The sequence below is a fragment of the Denticeps clupeoides genome, chromosome 1 (assembly GCF_900700375.1).
Source record: "Denticeps clupeoides chromosome 1, fDenClu1.1, whole genome shotgun sequence".
Taxonomy (NCBI): domain Eukaryota; kingdom Metazoa; phylum Chordata; class Actinopteri; order Clupeiformes; family Denticipitidae; genus Denticeps; species Denticeps clupeoides.
Window position 1 is genome coordinate 1,219,519 of NC_041707.1, and position 15,516 is coordinate 1,235,034.

Below are 15,516 nucleotides of genomic sequence, written 5' to 3' on the forward strand. Positions count from 1 at the left end.
GAAAAAAGCAAAGGAAGGGCCCCCACACCTGAATCTTCTCCAGGGACAAACAGGACATAATATCTCTGAGCCACTGGCCGTGAGTGGGTGACGTGGAGTCCTTCCGGGTCTTTTTTTTAATAGAATTGTGGGTTCTTTATTTGTTGTTAACATGTTTTTTTTTTTTTTTTTTTTGGTTGTAGGTATATTGAGTCCATGGTCCACTTTGTCAGCGTCCGTCACCCAGCCTCCATCCTAGACGACCTGCATGGAAGGGTGCTGACCGAAGCGTACCAAATCAGCAAGTCCACGGTCACCGAGTCTGTGAGTGTGTTCACGCGCTTAAGTTACAAAATATACAAGTCTGTGTTAGTCTTTCTCCTCATCTGTATGTTCCACATGCTTCAGAACTCGGCCAAGCCTGAACACAAGATTTCCAAAACTGACACTCCGGCATCAATGACCCACGGACAAACTGATCTTTCGGTCAAACCTGACAATGTCAAAATTAAGGGACTTCAAGCCAACGTTACCATTCCTAAGGTACCCTTTTAATTTTGTGCAAATATGTGGTATTGAAAGGCCGAAATTCATAACTTATCAATTTGCTCTATCATAATTTACATTTAGAGCATTTATCAGACGCCATTCTCCAGAGTGACTTACAATCAGTAGTTACAGGGACAGTCCCCCCCTGGAGACACTCAGGGTTAAGTGTCTTGCTCAGGGACACAATGGTAGTAAGTGGTATTTGAACCTGGGTCTTCTAGTTCAAAGGCGAGTGTGTTACCCGCTAGGCTACTACCACCCATGTTCTTTAGTCATTTTTTTAAGTAGTAGTGGCTAAAGCCCTGGCAGCTTATTTTCTTGTAGCCGGTGTGTAAGATTGTGTGTCTGTGTTACACAGGTGAACCTGTGCGTGCTGCAGGCTTCAGTCGAGGAAGGTGTTCCCACCAACAAGAACGTCACACATGTGTCTCTAGTGTCTCTCTGCTTCGACAGAATTGCCACACAGCTACGCATGAACAGGTAAGACGTACTTTAATTTTTTAAATGATCTGTGTGACTGCGTTGTGTAGATTCTGGATGACTGGGACGAGTTGGGCACGTACGTGAAGTCACCCCTGCAGCAAATTAGTGCACTGCGAGAGTGACAAAACTACCAGATCACTTACTCGCAAATAATTCACAAAATAAACATACACATATACCAATAATTTACTTATTAAAACATTTTGGGCGTAAGGGACCATTAAACTTTACATATAAATACAGGAAATAACACCCCCTCGTGGTCATTCTCATTAAAAGTGAAAGTGAAGCGATAACACTTGAGGGACAATATAATACTTAATGAAATAATACTTTTACCCTTTATCAGATCCAAACATGGCTCCACTGGCACTACATAAAACACACAAAAATGCCCAAATAACCATTAGAACTGATTCTTTACCTGTACAAAGGGTCAGAGAACTAAAATTTCCCCATTATAATAAACTGTACAACATGGCACAAACATGATCATTAATTAACATGCAGTATGTTAAGTTATTGCATTTAGGGGACAAACAATTTATATAAGGGTAGTTTATATGAAGTTTTATACATTTTCTCCCATACTCACAGCAAATTGCCCACAATGCAGTACAGTACAACGTCATTGGCATTTATACAGTAGTCCCGAGCCATATATGCACTATTTAACCTTAAACACAAGATATTTATTAACTCTTGTGCCATGTGCGTGTACAGAGGTATAGTGGAGGACACCGAGAAGTCCACAGCAATGATGGAGAAGCTCTCTTCTAAAATGGGTCCCCAGTCCAGCGGCTCACTTCGCTCCAACGCGGGGGTGGAGAAGGGCAAAGAGATCGCAGCCCGGCTGAACATACACCGCATACACAGCCAGCTACGGGGACTGGATTCCTCAGGTGCGCGTGCATTTTTACAGTGGCCATAAGTGCCATTCATACCCGGGCACCTGATGCATGGTTCCGCTTGTCTCTGCGCGTGCAGATCTGGGGTCCTGCGCCATCACTGCGATTCCATTTGAGAAATCCAAAGTTCTCTTCAGTTTGGAAGAAACCGATGACTTCGCCTTAGTGGACGAGACCGAGCCGTCAATCAGCGCCGACCACGCCCCTGACCACACACCTGAACACGCGCGTGGGGCAGCCCCTGAGAAGTGGGGATGGATCATGTTTGAGTGCGGCATCGAGAACCTCACTGTAAAAGGTGAGACGTACACTTGCAGACAAATGCAGATGGTGGTAGCCTAGCGGGTAACACACTTGCCTTTGAACCAGAAGACCCAGGATTAAATGCCTCTTACTATCATCGTGTCCCTGAGCAAGACACTTAACCCTGAATGTCTCCGGGGGGTAGCTGTCCCTGTAACTACTGTAAGTCCCTGTAAGTCCCTCTGAATAAGGGTGTCTGGTAAATGCTGTAAATGTAAATGGTTGGGCAGCGATGGCCCAGCGGGTAAGGAAGCGAACTTGTAATTGGAAGTTTGCGGGTTCGAATCCCAAACTGCCAAGATGCCACTGGGGTCCCCTTGATGAAGGTCCCGTCCCCACACACTGCTCCCTGGGGGCCTGTCATGGTGCCTTCTGCTCACCAAGGGTGATGGTTAAATACAGAGGACACTTTTCACCGTGTCACCGTGTGCTGTGCTGCAGTGAGTCTAAAAAGACTCACATTTTTATTGTTCTTGACTGCATTACCTGTTATGTGTCATCAGGTGGTCGTCAGTCTGGGGCAGTGCTCTACAGTGCATTTGGTGTGATGGGTGGGGCTGATGGGCATGTCAAAGGCGGAGCCTCCAAATCCAATGGATCCAGCGGCTCCCAGACAGGAAGTGGCTACAGCACCGACGTCTCGGATGACAACCTGCCGAATGACGCTCAGAGCCCCACCTCTGAGCACAACAACAACTCCGATTCAGATGAGCAGGTGCAGTAGAATTCACTTTTATTTTGTTGGTATAGAATCTGTTTTATCAGAATGTAATTTATAGTATCATTTAAAGTCTTTTATATCTGAGTTTCCGATATATGCAGGATGAAGGGGTGGAGTCTGATGACTTGAAGAAGGACCTCCCACTCCTGCCCCCGCCCCCTGACTCCAGCAGTATGAAGCTGACCATTAAAGAGATCTGGTTCAGCTTTGCTGCTCCAACCAACATACACTCACCGGCACAGGCCAGGTACACACACACACACACACACACACACACACTAACTTCATAACACACAAATTCATATAATTTATTGTTTAAGTTGAAGTTGAGCTTTGTCATTTTAACTACATACATGTTAGACGATACATAGTGAAACGAAACAACATTTCTCCGGGACCTGGGGCTACCTGTGACATTTAAACAACGTTACATGCTAATATGAAGCGTACATGTGTGACATCGACAAACCAGAATACATAAAGTGCAAACATGGGACACAGGCACTGCAAGAATAACAATTAAAGTATGTAGTCAACAAAGAAAACAGACAGAGAGCGCTAAAATAGTGAAATGTATAATGGTGCAAATACTACTGTGCAAAATGGAAACAGATTTACTTTACTTTACTTTATTTAGCAGACGCTTTTATCCAAAGATAAATGATTATAAAGTGTGTTTGTCAGTCCAAAGAGGAAATTCCCTGAGAGTTCAGTTGCCTGATGGCCTGTGGAATTCCAATGATTATCTTCTCAGCTGTCCTCACTATCCGCTGTAGGGTCTTGTGGTCGGATGCGGTGCTGTCCCCAAACCAGACAGTGATGCAGCTGGTCAGAATGCTCTCAATGGTCCCTCTATAGAAGGTGATGAGGATGGGTGGTGGGAGATGGGATTTCCTCAGAAGTAAAGAGTGCTGCTGGAACACAGAACAGTGGAGAGTGGTGCCTTCATTCTCTTCTGAAGTCAACAATCACCTCTTTCATTTTGTCCACGATCAGAAACGGACCACACCGGTCAGTTGGACCTCCTCTTTGTATGCTGACTCATCGTTGTTGCTGATGAGAAACACCACGAAAAAGAATTTGATGTGGTTGGAGCTGTGCATCATTTATATTACAGTCAGTAGTTACAGGGACAGGACAGTTAAGTGTCTTGCTCAGGGACACGAGTGGGGTTTGAACCTCCAACTTAAAGTGAAGTGATGTGATACACAGCAGCACAGCACACAGTGAAATTTGTCCTCTGCATTTATCCCATCACCCTGAGTGAGCAGTGGGCAGCCATGACAGGCGCCGGCGCACCTCAGTGACACCTTGACTGATCGGGATTCGAACCGGCAACCTTCTGATTACGGGGCCGCTTCCTTAACCACTAGGCCACCACTGCCCCGTAAAAACCTGGGTCTTCTGGTTCATAGGCGAGTGTCTCACCCACAAGACCACTATCACCCCATCGCTGCGCAGTTGTGGGTGAGCAGGGTGAGCAGCATTGGACTGAGCACACAGCCCTGAGGAGCTCCAGTGCTCAGTGTGTGGAGCTGGAGATGCTGAGGTCTCTGTCAGGATCCAGTTTAACAGGCCACCCTCTATTTTGATATTAGATGCTTAGCTAATCTACACATTCCAAAGATTATAACTTTACTTGACAGACGCTTTTATCCAAAGCGACTTACAAGAGGAAGACACCAGAAATTCTCATTCGGTTTCTATAGATTTTGAGTTACAAAACTTAGAGCCCTGATAAGGCCGAACTTGTCAGGAATAGAACATGCTGGGGAATTAAGTGCTAGTTGAATTTTTTGGTTTTTGTGAGTGTGTGTTAGTGTTAGATTTGGTTGAAATATAACTTGTGTCTGTGTGTGTGTGTGTGTGTGTGTGTGTGTGTGTGTGAGAGTAGGCAGCTGAATCTCCTGAGCACGGCGACCCCAGCCGTCGGGGCGTGGCTGGTGCCCATCGACCAGCTGAAGTCATCTCTGCAGAAGCTGGAAATGGAGACGACGTTGAGAGTGTGTGCGGTCATGGGCTGCATCATGACTGAGGCTCTGGAGGTTAGAACACACACACACACACACACGAGTCACACTTATACTCTCAGGTCAGACTGTCACATCCAAAACGTGAGCAGAACTTCAGCCAGAAGTAATGCGCACCGATTCAAAATGAGCGGTCATCTCCATCACTCGCATGTTGCAGAAGAAGAGCATCCACATCCCGTTCCGCAGCAAGTACAACCGCGTGACCAAGCGAGCCCGGTACCTGCACGAGAACCCGTCCTGTCTGCTCTGCAACATCCTCCACCGGTACCTGCAGCAGGCCGACTACGCCGTCATAGAGGAGGCCACCATGGTGAGCGCCGGCGTCCGCCACGTCACTTCTGACTCTGAAGTTTTTAATGATCACTTTTTCACGTCTCTCTCTCTCTCTCTCTCTCTCAGAACGATGGCTTGCCCGCCCTGGTCACGTTGAAAAAGGGTCTGGTCGCTCTTGCACGTCAGTGGATGAAGTTCATTGTTGTGACGCAAGGCAAGGGCTTCAAGGCCATTGGACCAATCCGAACCGCTCAGCTGGCAAAGCCTAAAGAACCCACCCCCTGCGGCCCCGACTCTGGCCAGGGGTTAGAATGCACGGCGCTTCAGAGCGACACCAGCGCAGACGGGGCCGAGTTCGACTTTGATGCAGGTATGGGGTGGTGGTAGCCTAGTGGGTAACACACTTGCCTGTGAACCAGAAGACCCAGGTTCAAACCCCACTTACTACCATTGTGTCCCTGAGCAAGACACTTAACCCTGAGTGTCTCCAGGGGGGGACTGTCCCTGTAACTACTGATTGTAAGTCGCTCTGGATAAGGGTGTCTGGTAAATGCTGTAAAAGTAAGAAAATGTATTTAAATTCGTTGGTTTAATTTGTCTGTTTTTTTTTTATTTTTATTGTAATATTCACGTATCTGAGGCATGTTTTTAATCATTATTTCTAATTGTGTGTGTGTGTGTGTTTAGGTACAGTGAGCGAGCACACGATGCTTTTGGAAGGTGTGTGCAGTCGGCCTGCGCAGACAGGCAACTCGGCCCCGGTGAGCGGTGTGGAGATCATGAGGAAGCTCTCCAAGTCTCACGGGCTCAGCGAGTCTGGCCTTAGGATAAAGGTGATTTAAAATGGACGTATGTTTGTGTGTGTGTGTCTGTGTGTTCTCGTTTTTGGAATTGAATTGTGAAATTGCGCTCGCTTTGTGTGTCAGGGATCACACCCCTACCAGTCCCTGAGCTACACCAGCGGCGACACGGCGGCCGACTCCCCCGCCCACGTCTGCCGGGCAGGCCCTGGGTCCAATCACAGCCCCCGGAAGGAGTCTCTGCTCAGCTACCTGACGGGCAGCTTCCCCAGCCTTCACAACTTGCTGGAGGCCACGCCCCCACGCAACAACGAGCCCGTCGCAGTCAAGAGCAGCTCTCTGACCCGCACGGGTAAAATGCACACACGCCTGCACAGCCTGGCACTACCGACAATGCTCCGATGTTAAAGTGCAGGGTTCCTACGCTCATTAAAAACATGCAACGGTCATGGAATTTGAAAAGATCGTTTTCCAGGCCTTGAAAAGTTTTGAAATACGAAATAAAGTTCCGGAAAATGTATTGAAATCTGATTGACGCTCGAATGTATAATAAGACTGCGTGAGAAACGTTTTTCTGCGTTTACCAGTGCAATGTTTAAAACCAGAGCAGGTCTGTAGTGTCTTTGCTGGCTTTACGTGGTGGACCACGTCACGTGCTGCTGCCATATTTCAGAACTTTCTCTCCGCCGCAACGTGATTGGTCTATTTTACTCAGGGTTAGGCTGAAGTAACGCTGTCATTTAAGTTCAGCTTTTCAGGGTTGTCGTGAATTTGTTTTAACTATTTTCTGGTAAATTCGTTTTTTCGTGATTATTTTGAAAATTGCACAAATTTTACAATATGCGGCCATGAAAATTTGCCGTTTGAGTCGTTGAAAAGTCGTGGAAATAATAAAGTGCGTGTGACTTCTGGTGACAGGTAACAGCATGGGGACGGACGTTTTGACGGAACACACCCGCTGCTTTCTGAGCCATCCCCAGTCAGCTTCTACAACTGGATGTCGAACGCTGTGGGTAACCGCGCAGGTGGCCACGCCCAGGACTCCCCCCTCAACCGCTCACAGCACAACAGCCTGCAGACGGGAGGTGTGTGTACATATTAATGCTAAACATATCATGTTTGTGCAATAAATGTAAATAACTCCTCCATCCTGTTTATTAAATGAAAACTGAACCCATCATGAACCCCTGAACCTTCATCCTCAACAATTTGTATGAAAAATTACATTCTAAAAGCACAAATGTATGTCTGGGGGCATCAGACTTAAGACTATTGTTGTCTTTTTTTTTTTTTTTTTTTTTTTTTTATGTGAAATATAGGTTTATATGCTTTAATTTTTGCCTTCATTTTCTCATCTCACAGGTGTTTTGCCAACCATCCCATCTGCTTCAGACTTTAACACTGTGTTGTCGAGTGACCAGAACACACTGGACACACACTCCCAGCACACGCACACACACTCCCAGCACAGCACCAGCCAGGACGATCTGCTGGAGCAGGACGAGATTAACCAGTGCCCTGCCGCGGTTCAGCTGGCCGATGCGCAGGTACACCGCCACACACCGCACATCTGCGGGTACTCCGAAGCGTAGCGTTCAACTGAAACAGACATGAACAGAGGTGTTTGTGTGTGTGTGTGTGTGTGTTCATTTTCCAGGTGGTGTTTAAGCCGCTGTTGAGCCACACTGGCATCAAGTCTCAGGAATCTGCGCCTTTCAGTTATAAAATGTACTTTGGAGAACATCTGTCCTTCAGCGGGACCCTGGAATGCCTCCGTGCCGACATAGTGGACTCGGACACCAGCAAGGATCGCAGGAACAAACGGTCACGCAGGTGGGTGTGTGCGCCTGAACATCATTTGCTCGTGTGGTTTTTTGCATCGGAGATTGAATTGGTGATAATCACATGGAATTTCTTCAAGACTCTCCATTGATGTGGGAATGTTGTGAACCCATTTTAGTCAGTTACTTCATTCAGACAGGGTTTCCACTGATCCTTAAAGTCAGGCCGTAAATATCATTAAAAATTATTAATAATCCTTAAATCCAGAAAGTTTTTAAAAATACTGCAGACAAAAAAAAAAATAAAACGAAAAAAAACTCAGTCAGTAGTCCTCTGGTCACTGCGCACCGGGTGTACTAAGTGCAGTGTGGGCATGGAAATGACCTGTTTAACACCCCCACCCATTTACAACATTTATCAGACGCCCTTAACCAGAGCGACTTACAGTCAGTAGTTACAGGGACAGTCCAGCAAGACAGTGTCTTGCTCAGGGACACAATGGTACTAAGTGGGATTCGAACCTGGGTCTTCTGGTTCATAGTCGTGTGTGTGTTAACCGCTAGGCTACTACCACCCAGCTGGTTATCACATGCCGCTCAGTGGCCATTGCTGCTATCCCTTCACATGCCCACAGTGACCCATCTCGCCCGTATCGAAAACAGTTTACTGGAAATGACTGAAAATATTTCAGTCGCCCCCTGGTGGTTTGCAGCAGTACAGGTAGTATGACTAGTAACATACATTTTTTTTTTTACAGAAATTTAAAGTTAAATTTATGTATCAAATAATAATATATTACTTAAGATACAATATTAATTGTATCTTATTTAGAAGAGCATCTGTCCCGGAAAAACTCTGGCTCTTGGACAAATGTAGTTGGCTAAAATTAGCTTCCTTAAACCTGCAGAAACCCTGTGAGAAATCTGGTCATATTTCCGAATCCTTCCACGTTTACGCGGCGTGTTTTGCTGGTGCAGGCAGGGCCTGGTTAACCTCCCACCGCTGGAGTTTAAGCCCGCGCTGATGATCGAGACGTTCAGCCTGAACGCCGTGGTCCTGGAGAAGTGCATGTCGTCGCTGCCCTTGGCGCTGTCGTCCTTCCACGAGCTGAACCGCCGCCCGCAGGCCAGCGTGCACTGCCACTTCACCGTGGCCTGCCAGGCCATCCGGCAGCACGTGGACATGGCGCTGGTTCGACTCGTCCACCAGTTCAGCACCATGATCGACGAAATCAAGGCCACGCAGACGGACATCAAGCTCAGCAGGTACACGGCAGGCTCCGCCTCCCCCACGCCCACCTTCAAGGCCCGCCCCTACCGCGAGTTCCGCTCGTCGGACTTCAGCCGCAGCAGCCGCGGGAGCCTCAACGCGGCCTCACGCATCGGGGTACAGAAGGGTAAGCGTTCAGGCGTGGTGACTGCGGGCGTGGCAGCAGGGGGCATAGGCGTGAGTTTGGCCACAGGGGTCGGAATCCCTGGCCTGGACACGCTGACGCGGCGCGAGCCTCGGGGGCGGAGCTCGTTGGGCCGCTCGGAGCGGCGCACCTCGAAGGTGTCGCGGAAGGGCTCGCGCGACGTGGCCGATCACATGACCATCCAGATGGAGGACTCGGACTCCATCACGGTGTCTGAGCAGAGCGAGCCGTCGGCCGAGTGCTGGCAGAACATGTACAAGCTGCTGAACTTCTACTCGATCATCTCCGGACCCCACCGGCATCCTGGAGAAGGGGTCCCCCATCAACGGCCCCTCAGGTGAAAAAGGGGGGAAAAATCGCAATGCGTGTTTCTGAAGTTAAAATCTGAGACGCGTTTCATCATTTCAGAGAGTGGGCGGAGCCCAGCCGACCCCCCGTGCCGACTGGTCTTCGAGACGGAGGAGGAGTCACCCCCCAGCCAGCCGGGGCGAAGGCGGAGCCTGGTGAACAGCGAGCCGCATCACGTGACCCTGATCGTGTTCGGGGTCGGCATGGTGAACCGCAACGCACCTGGAAGCTGACATCGGGGGGCTGACCATGGAGGCGGAGCTGAAGAAGATCCACGGCAGCTTCACGCTGAAGGAGAAGATGAAGGGTAGCGTGTCCTCTCTCTGCGACTCTAAATGATTTTGACAATTTTTGACACAAATGTGCGTCCGCAGACATTCTCCACCAGAAGATGACCGAGACCGTGTGCGTCCGCTCACATCGGAGGGGTCAACATCGTCCTGCTAGAGGCATCAGCCCTGACATACAGTAGGTTCTCCCTTTCACCGGCACATCCCGAACGTGGGACACATGTGCGGCTGTGAGCCCCGCGGCATTTTTCCACCACCTCAGTGTTTTTGGACAAATGATCCCTGTTTCTTCTTCCTCTCTCTCTTTCTCTCTCTCTTTTCTTTCCTTTTTTTTTTTTTTTTTTGTCGGGGGTAGACTGGAGGACTTCCCCACCTCTCCTACCAGCACAGCCAGCAGGAGTTTCTGTATGTGGGCGCCCTTTCCTCTCCTCCCTGTCTCTTTCTGCATCTCATCCGCCCCCCTCCCGTTCTCGGCGTAGCTCCACGGCCGTTTCACGACCCTGTCTGTCTTGCTCAGTGCATCAGCCTGGAATGCTTGGGTTACGGATGCAACGTCCCACGGTGTCTCACACGGTCTCACATACCGTTCAAAAACATCTGTCCAAATAACTCTTTCCATGCCCTGCTTTAGGAATAAGCAGCTATGGATCGTGAGTGAGAGAATGTGTGTGTTTGTTTTTTTTCCCCCCCTCCTCTGTTTTTCTCCATTGTTATACAGACACACAAATACACAAACACCCACTGGTCCACCGTCCTCTTGTGTAACATGCTTGTGTTTTGTCAGTGTTGGTGTGATGTTTTGCACTTTAACAATTATCCTTCATTTTCCATTTAGTTGCCCTTCCATAACAGTTCATGGATGATAATGGAAACCTGTGTGTGTCTGTGTGTGTGTCTGTATGTGTTTGAGAGTCTGCGCTGCCAGTGAAAAGTTTGAACGCCCGTTCTCTGTGGTGGTTATGGAGACTAAGATGGAGCCATTTTGATGAATCCAATAGACGAATTTGTCGTATGAGGAGAAAGTGTAGTGTGTTTGAAATCCATTTTCCATCACGGCTGCTTTGTTCACTATCGTCATCATCGTCAGCCGCTTGATGAGATGCTCATTAAAATGACTGAATGATTTAAAAAAAAAAAAAAAAAAAAAAACACTGTTCAGCAAAAACCTTCAGGTCTGTTGGACAAACAGTCCCCGCTTGTCCAACTTAAGGTGGTGGACAACTTTTTTTTTTTTTCATTCCATACCTCACGTGTGTTATTTCATAGTCCTGCACCTTCAGTTTTTGTTCTATAATGTGGAAAACCGCAAGACTCATCAATGAACAGGGGCGTCCAGACTTTTGACTGGTTGTGTATGTATTGGGTTTGGATGGTAATTTGTGTGTGTTTTGTATATCTGCGCTCACTGTGTGTGTATGTGCGTTTCAGACCGTAGTGAAGTGCAACATCGCCAAGTCCCAGGCCCTGTACAGCGCCCAGCGGGGGCTGAGGACCAACAACGCGGCGGTGTGCAAGGTCGGCACCATCATCATCAACCATCCCTCAGCACCCCGCCACCCTGCACAGCATGATGGTGCGCAGGCTCGCACCAGCTCTCCAAGCAGATCTCCGACCTCATCCGCCAGCCCGCCGCTGCGTGAGTCCACACCGACACTCCTGTAAAAAAAAAACCAACTCAGTTTCATAGAAGGGGTCGGTCACCCAGCCCATCAACGTGCAAAAGGGACCTGAAGTTTGGTTTTTATTGATCCGTCGCAACGTGAGGTGAATAAGCTTTACCCTTTCAGCCCGCCCTCAAACAGGGAGGACAACGCCTACCCCACAGCCCTCTGAGAAGGTCTCGAGGTCAATCAAACACCAGTGGAAGCCACTGAGTTCCCCCAGTTGCCGGAGGGACTGGAGAGAAGCCGATCGTGCTGAAGTTCAGCGCCATGCTGGAAGGGCTCCACCATTGGTGCCGCGCTGCTGCCGTCACTCAAAGCTGAGTACAAGATGGGCCGCATGAGGAGCCATGGCATGACTGGTACAGCAGAAATATGCATTTTTATCTTTATTTTATATTAGAAATAAACTCAGAATACAGAAAAGTCCTGTTTTCCTCTTAACACCAGATGTAAACCCCCCTTCCCCCTCCAACCCCTGGGCACACTCGTCAAAAACATGCTCATTTTCGTTATAGAAAACTATGCATACATAAGTAAATATGATATATTTAACTTTTTTTTTTTTTTTTTATAATAACTTTTTTGTGAGGTAAGTTTAGAAATGTTTATTGTTTTACACAATTTGGATGCCATTTTTTTTGGAGGATCATTGTTTTGTGTGTGTCCGTACCCAGGCGCCCAGACAAGGTTTCACATTTGAGCTACCCAACCACAAGCTCTGTTTCCAGTCGAAGGTGTCCCCAGTGGACGTGTCGGCGATGCCCCCCTCAGCCAGTCTGACGCTTGCCACCGGTCACCATGAGCGGCGAATACATCATCCAGGACTCCGAGGGCCACGTGGACCACGCCTGGGCTCCAGATGACATGCCCACCAAACACGGGAACTATCTCCAGGGCAACTACCTCCGCTGTGTGGCAGAGGTAAGCCTCAAATATAAAACCTTGTGAGTTTATATATGTATATTTGTACTTCGAAGCCTCATCTGTGTGCTTAATTCATGTTTGAGTTTGAATTTGTGGAGTTTCCATGTTGTGGGATTTAGAAGTAATTCCGTTCTCATCACCTGGCAGATTGGGTCCTTTGAACACAACCTGACCACCGACCTGCTCAACCACCTGGTGTTCCTGCAGAGGGTCTTTATGAAGGAGGTCAACGAGGTCATCCAGAAGGTCTCAGGTCTGTTTTCAGCTACACACAGGCTGAAGTGGAATTTGTGTAGCCAAACCTGTGCGTCAGTCCATCATTGATGTGTGATGTTGTTGTAGGAGGGGAGCAGCCCATCCCTCTGTGGAATGAGCACGACATGTCCACCGATGGAGACAAACCCAAAATCCTGCTGTACTCCCTCAGCCTGATGTTCAAGGTTTGTGTGTCTGTAGTAGAAATCAACACCGTTAAGTTTTTTTTAATACATTGCGGTTTATTGTGTGCTCGTGAAGTTTTGCCTCAGACTGACCCTCTGTACCCCGTGACGTGTGCGCTGTAGGGTATCCAGATGACCGCGACCACACCCTCTATGCGTGCGGTCCGTTTTGAGACGGGTCTGATTGAGCTGGAGCTGTCCAACAGGATCCAGTGCAAGGCTACGCCAACAGGAAGTAGCTACCTGAAGCTTTTTGGTAAATGCCAGGTAGACGTGAACCTGGCTTTGGGGCAGATAGTCAAGCACCAGGTACGCACACATTCCCGAACGTTCAAAGCGCGTACGCTGAGCGTAAAATAATCTTTCCTGCTTATCTCTGCTTCCTGTCGCTCAGGTGTACGAGGAGGCCGGCTCCGACTTCCATCAGGTGGCTTATTTCCGGACACGGATTGGCTTGCGTAACGCTCTGCAGGAGGAGATCGTTGGCTGCTCCGACAAAGAGGCGGTGCTAATCACCCTCAACCGGCCAATCGTGTTTGCCCAGCCTGTGGCCTTTGATCGAGGTGGGTCCAGAGTGATGAAAGTGTGCTTGTGGTTCTGTGTGTGTGTGTGTGTGTGTGTGAGAGAGGTGGGAACCTTCACTGGTCTCATGAATCAATTCGATTGCGATGATCAATGCATTGATTATCGATGCATCGCAATGCATCAATTTTAGTACATTGGCATCAGGTGAGCGCGGACTGATCGTTTTTCTGCTCATCGTAACAAATCCAAGCATCCACATGGCCGTTCAGCACCAGCACGCGTTTCTACTTTGTGTTCGGATGGCGGCAAATTCCTGCTAAAATCCCGACGAGCGGTAAACGCCGGTGATGAAACGGCAATCGGACACAGCTACAAAGCGCACTAGAAAAGTGGCAGCGGATCATTTCAAGCGTCCATGTGGAGGAGGCTGAACCTCTACCGATCAGGCCGCCGCAGTCACTACCGGCACTTTTTAACTTTTTTTATTACTCCTGATATTGTTTTATATAGGATATAAGAATAAATTGTGTTTTGGGGTAGGAGATGGTTTTGACCTGCTTCTTCTTGTCCTGTGTGCGTAGCTGTACTCTTCTGGTTGAACTACAAGGCTGCTTATGATAACTGGAAGGAGGAGAGCCTGGCGTTGACCTCTGACATCCACATGGCCACCAAAGAGCTGGTGGACAAGTTGCCAGGCATCCAGCAGAGCAGCGTCCAGGCCTTCAGCACCCTATTCCTGCAGTTGACCGTCAATGACCTGGGCATCTGCCTGCCCATCAGCAGCGCCACGCCGGTACTGCACTGTTATATATACACACACACACACACACACACATCTGGGTCACCATACCGACCAATCACCTGGAATTACCCTTGCTTGTTGCCCCTCTAGGCCAATCACAACATAGATTTTGACACTGGCTCCGCCCTGGTGCTGACCATAGAGAGCACCTTGATCACCGCCTGCTCCTCAGAATCTCTGGTCAGCAAAGGCCACTTCAAGAACTTCTGCATCCGCTTCGCAGAGGGCTTCGAGACGACCTGGGACGACTGGAAACCTGAGATTCGGGGCGACCTGGTGATGAACGCATGTGAGTCCTGCTTTCACATTCGGTCCGTGCGCGGTTCATATATTGAAGAAATGTACATTTGAAGTACAGTGTTCATCTCTCTTTAACTCGTACTAATGCAGCTTTATACTGTACACTGTAGGTGTTGTCCCTGACGGCACTTATGAGGTCTGCTCTAGAACTACAGGACAGGCTGCTGCAGGTCTGTGTGCCTTTGTGTTTATTAACTGTGTGTGTGTGTGTAATGATTTTTATTCATTTTATTTTTTTTAGAGAGTAGCAGTGCAGGAACGTGGACGCTGAACATTCTCTGGAAGATGTGTGGTATCGACGTGCACATGGACCCCAACATCGGGAAGCGGCTGAACGCGCTGGGCAACACCTTGACGTCTCTGACTGGGGAGGAGGACACCGATGACATCGCTGACCTCAACTCTGCTACCATGGCTGACCTGTGGGACGAGGACGAGAGCGACGGCATGTCCCAGCCTACACACGCGGTCAGCAGCCTGCTTTTAATCCGACCTTATTTCCCCCTCCAAAGCCTTGCACCTTTTTCAGAGAAATTATGTGCTATGTCTAGAAAGTAGAATTCCAAATTGCCACCCCCTTTCACAGTTAACAGAACAGCTCACAATTCATTTATTTTATTTTTTTTTGGAAAAAAAAATCACCAAAAGTACTTTTACGTTAGTAGTTATATAGAAATATTGAGGTCTTCTTAAAGGAAGCGATGGGAGAGTGGCCTGCCTTGCAGCTCTTATCGTGGAGACATGGAAGATATCTAACTACTCGGAACCACGATTACAGGCACGGTTTATCGGAGCAACGGTGACAGCCTCTCAGAACCCCGTCGATCGCAGACCTGTTGAGCAGCGCCTCCAGTGGCCGCAGGACCTGATGGCTGTTTGTTTATGCTGCACATCCCCTGTCGCGAGTCACGACTTTTTATGTTGTCTAGTGACCATTTGCTTAAGTGTCTTAAGGGTGGTAGTAGCCTAGTGGGTAAC

General features: G+C 48.5%; 1 pseudogene; it reads left to right on the forward strand.

Annotated features, from left to right (window-relative positions):
• The window catches only part of LOC114797563 (transmembrane protein KIAA1109 homolog), a 32,076-nt pseudogene extending 16,969 nt beyond the window's left edge, over positions 1-15,107 (forward strand).
• Positions 15,108-15,516: the final 409 nt, after the last annotated feature.